Genomic DNA, 5,181 nt, shown 5'->3' with positions numbered 1-5,181 from the left:
CGAATAAATTTTTGACCACTAAAATGATCCATGAGTATTTTACCTTCAATATACGCACAACAGGTCCCCACATAACATGGTAATTCCGTACTGGTATACATAAGAATGGAGGAACATAATACACTTGGGTTCCTGTATACTGAACTTCCTTCTTCGCCAGCAGCTAACCTCAGCAGTACAGTATGTCAGGTCCACTACAGGGACTCGTGGATATACATGTCTTCCATCTGATAAATATAAGCTACAGCGACTGAACTTTCAAATATATAGTTCAAACAACCGAGTGTTTGATATAAACGTTTTTCTGAAGACTAAAATGGCAAGATAAAAATGAGCTTGTCATTCGTGACCTGTTGTCTTAGGGCCGAGGTGACCGTGGGAGCTCATTCACTCACTTTAAAAATAGTTAAATATTTCCCCATGATTGACAGTCATTCTCAAATTTTAATCGTGATGTTCGCTCCAATACTAAACATCAATAGTGTTCTGGTAAATGTGTATTTCACTACAGTAGAGTGCACAACGGCCAGTAGAATCTAAGGGACCATAAAGGTCGTAGAAATGAATTAAAGCGACGGTGATGTGATGATCTACATAGATATCAGCAGCTGCATTGATCCCTACAGACGGCTGGCTATTGGAAGCATCACATCTCATGCAGTGAGCGACGCTCCTTACTCACAAAAAGCTAACGTGGCTCGACCCGGCAGGCTACACAGCTAACAGGATTGTGAGGATAAAATACATTATGTTTTTCAAACAAAGAACCAGTCACTCTGCCTCGTCAGGCCGGTCCTCCTCGACTTGCCGCTGTAAGGAGAGCGGCCACCGGCTGACAGACTGATTTTTTTTACTAATACCAGCTGGGAAAAACACTACTTATTTTTAAACAAGTCAGGTACTATTCTTTTAAAATATTAATGTGTTAAAGGAATACAGGTGTGCTGGGGCAAATACTCGTAGATAATATCAATGTTAGTAAGTTTGTTCTCGTTTACTCTGATGAAGCTGCTCGCTGTAAATAATCCTTTTTATTAAGGTGAATTTGTCTGGGATGATGTACGAACCGCAGCTTTAATAGTTAATTTATTTTTTCAATCTCTAAGAATTAATTATAATTCTACTTATATAAAAATGTTAAACTACAAGGACCTACCACAAGTAATATCTAGGTCAAACAGGGAGAATAATACTTATGTGATATACATTTCTACAGTTATAGGGGTAATTTTATTCTCTCACCCCTTGTAGAATATCTCTCTCTCTCTCTCTCTCTCTCTCTCTCTCTCTCTCTCTCTCTCTCTCTCTCTCTCTCGTCAGCGGGTCACAGTATTTACAGTACGACCACCAAGCCCTCGGGGGATACACTCGCCCAGTGGTGGAGGACTGATGTTCCTACCATATATGACTATCAGTCAGTACAAGCGGGAAGCTGATGAACGTTCGTATGTCGTGGCCTCCTTAAGTGTTAGGATGATAGGGAACGCCAGGTGCTGTTCATATCCTGTACTGGTATTGTTTTTGTGGTCGTGATCTGAGGAGCTCCAAGAGGGTATGATCGTTAGCATGAACACCACATCCTTCCTGTTGGGCACTGTAAACGCTTTGGTGCTTCGCCTCTCACTGGACGTAAGGGGATGCCCAATAATCTAGCCCCCAGTGGGAGCAAATTTGTAAAATCTGAATCTGGTGACCTCGTTCCTAGCTTGTATCATAAAACAGAAAAAATCCCGCCTTCACGAACCACTTAGCTTTATTTCAGCTCATAAACTGTCTTCACATACAGTTGTGAGGACTTCAGCGCCTCATTCACTATAGCGTGTACTGAGCCCAAGAGCCGGGGGACCTCTGCAACATCCACCACACTGAGACTCGTTGATCTGTGATTCTTGGCTGTTTTGGGGTTTTTCTGTTTTTTTTTTTGCAGGAGTCAGGGAGTACACGGAGGTAGACCGTGTTCCTCATGCACCTCCTCAGATACACTCGATCACGAAGGACTGAGAGGTTATATTGTGTGCTCGAGGAAACATCATCCACACGAAAACATTATAATATACAAGTTTTCATAACCATAAGCCCACAAGTAACGATAATAACAAGTAATATAACAAGTAACAATAAAACAAATAACAATAACAACAACACGGGGAGCGACACAGGCGGATACACTAACGTATTAGAATCAAATTTCACATTTAACTGAGGCTTTGATAGTGTTGGTAGCTCTCTCTCTCTCTCTCTCTCTCTCTCTCTCTCTCTCTCTCTCATACCCTATAACCTCCTACCTCACCCTATAACCTCACACTATAACCCCCCACCTCACCCTATAACCCCTGCCCCTCAGCCCCCCCTAGAGAGCTGGGATGAAATAGACGGTGGTCAATCGATAATTTATGTGACGGATTTACAATACTCCTCGTGGGTCATAAACACACGAGGATGACGGTATAAAATGTGAGTGTTTGGTTGGTGGCCCTAGTGTGTGAGTATGTGTGTGTGTGTGTGTGTGTGTGTGTGTGGGTGAGCGTTTAATTCACATCTCTCTCTCTCTCTCTCTCTCTCTCTCTCTCTCAGAATGTATTATGACTATATTGCCAGAGAAACATTTTGGTCGTGGTGATGACAATAACAAAGTAACACGTGGGAAGGCCTTGTTGACATAACTGAGGCGGCGTCCAACACAAGTAGACACGAACCTACTGTATGATTATCTTCAGAACCACCACCTGACGACACTTCCTGAAGAAGAAGAAGAAGAAGAAGAAGAAGAAGAAGAAGAAAAAGAAGAAGAAAAAGAAGAAGAAAAAGAAAAAGAAAAAGAAAAAGAAGAAGAAAAAGAAGAAGAAAAAGAAGAAGAAAAAGAAGAAGAAAAAGAAGAAGAAAAAGAAAAAGAAAGAAAAAGAAGAAGAAAAAGAAGAAGAAAAAGAAAAAGAAAAAGAAAAAGAAAAAGAAAAAGAAAAAGAAGAAAAAGATTAAAAGGAAAAGGGGGGGAGGTGAGGTCGACTAGGAGAGCAAAAAGGTGAGAGGATGGGATGGGCGGGAGTGAGATGGACACGGGAGGGTGTTTCTTCCCCTCCCTCCCTCCTCCCCCTCCCTCTATCGTTTGTATCTCTTCTTTTTCTGGGTAGTAATAAAGGGTGATGGCCAGCACCACATTATACCTGCCGTGAATTATGCAACACACACCTGGGGAGTCTCACTGCACCACAGGGTCATTAACCTAACCTAACCTGGCCTAACCTAACCTCACTTCATCTCACCTAACTTACTAATTTTACCTCACCCCACTTCACCTCACACCTCATCTCACCTCACCTTACCTAACCTAACCACATTAAACTCCCGACTCGCTCAACAAACGTCTTTAAAAAGTGGGTTCAAAGTGACCTAACACAAATGCATCAAAGGCTCGAATCATCATGAATCTTTTTTCCCACGTTCCACTTCACCTGTAAGAGGCTTGTTAGATGGTAGGAACAGAGGCTTTTTTTCGAATATTAACGAAACTTCTACAAGCAACCATAAATCAGCTTCGAGTTCAAGGTGGTGGTGAAGTGACAAAGCTGTGATTCGAAGCGAGTTGAACCTCCATTGAACCATTCAACAAACTGGTTCAGATTTGAATTGAACTAAAGGGTCAATGTTTCGAACTACAGAAGCTCCTATGGTAATTAATATGTGATAAAGACGTCGCCACATAACCCCCAACTCACGACAGGTGACGATGACGTTACCACATATCCGCCTGGTAATGAGGTATCACATGACAGGTGATGAGACCTGCGTGTTGTCCTGGCTGGCGAGGTAATGTTGTACCCACACCCACGACCCACACGACTGCCTCTCGTGTGTGTGTGTGTGTGTGTCCACTGTCTCATAAACTCCAGTTGGCTATCTTATCAAAGCTATCCCAGGCCACATCATCCTGTTGTTTGGCTACACTGTAGAGTCAGGTAACACCATCATCCTAGTGTCCCGGATGCTAGTTGTGGCAGCTGCAGCGTCACTTGTGTACACCTGTTGCTCGCACCTGGCCCCTCACTATCCTCACCATCCTCTCCTCTCACCGGTACTTGGAAAAAAATGGCACAACAAATTCCACTTCGAGCTCACGAACCACACCCGAGCTCGTTAGCTCGAGCTAGCGAGCTGAGGCCCCCTCGAACCACAAACGAGCTAATGAGCTACGGCGTGCATAGGTTAGGTTAGGTTATAAAATTTTAGCAAAAACATGTCAATACAAATTAATATGCCATTTTTCCTAGTCTGATGATTATGCCGTTTTCCTGTGACATCTTTCTCTACATTCCCTCTCGCCACCCTCACCACCCTTCACTATCCATCACCAGTCCCTCACTATCCTCTCCTCTCAACACCTTCTCCCTTCTTCACCTACGCCACCCCCACCTCACTCACTACCCTCTCCCCTCACCACCAGGAGGGTACCTCATCTTCCTCAGTTTTTAAACGTAAATAAACAAACAATCAAAGTCACTCAGGGTTCACACACTACAGCCTGGCTAATGTGGCATGACCATCCTCCCCTCCCTTCCCCTTCTTCTCCCCACATCCTTCTCTTTTTCTTCCCTCTTAACACCCACCACGCTCTCTTAACACCCACCACGCCCTCTTAACACCCACCACGCTCTCTTAACACCCACCACACCTAACACCCACCCGCCCATTTAACACCCACCACGCTCTTAACACCCACCACGCTCTCTTAACACCCACCACGCTCTCTTAACACCACCACGCTCTCTTATACCCACCACGCTCTTAGCACCACCACGCTCTTAGCACCCACCGCCCTCTTAGCACCCACCGCTCTCTTAACACCCACCACGCCCTCTTAGCACCCACCACGCCCTCTTAACACCCACCCGCTCTCTTAACACCCACCACGCCCTCTGCACCACCCGCTCTCTTAACACCCACCACGCTCTCTCAAAACACCACCACGCCCTCTTAACACCCCACCACGCCCTCTTAACACCACGCCCTCTGCACCTGCATTCCTGCCCCCACCCCGCGCCCTCTTGCCCCGCCCTCTTAACACCACCACGCCCCTCTGCACCCACCATACCCTCTTAACACCCCTGCTCCCTCTTAACACCCCACCACGCCCTCACCGCACCCACCACGCCCTCTTAACCACACCGCCCTCTTAACACCCACCGC

This window comes from Homarus americanus, unplaced genomic scaffold, assembly GCF_018991925.1.
Source record: "Homarus americanus isolate GMGI-L3 unplaced genomic scaffold, GMGI_Hamer_2.0 scaffold32929, whole genome shotgun sequence".
NCBI classification, from domain to species: Eukaryota; Metazoa; Arthropoda; class Malacostraca; order Decapoda; family Nephropidae; genus Homarus; species Homarus americanus.
The sequence above is the reverse complement of the archived record's forward strand: the minus strand, read 5'-3'. Positions refer to the sequence as shown.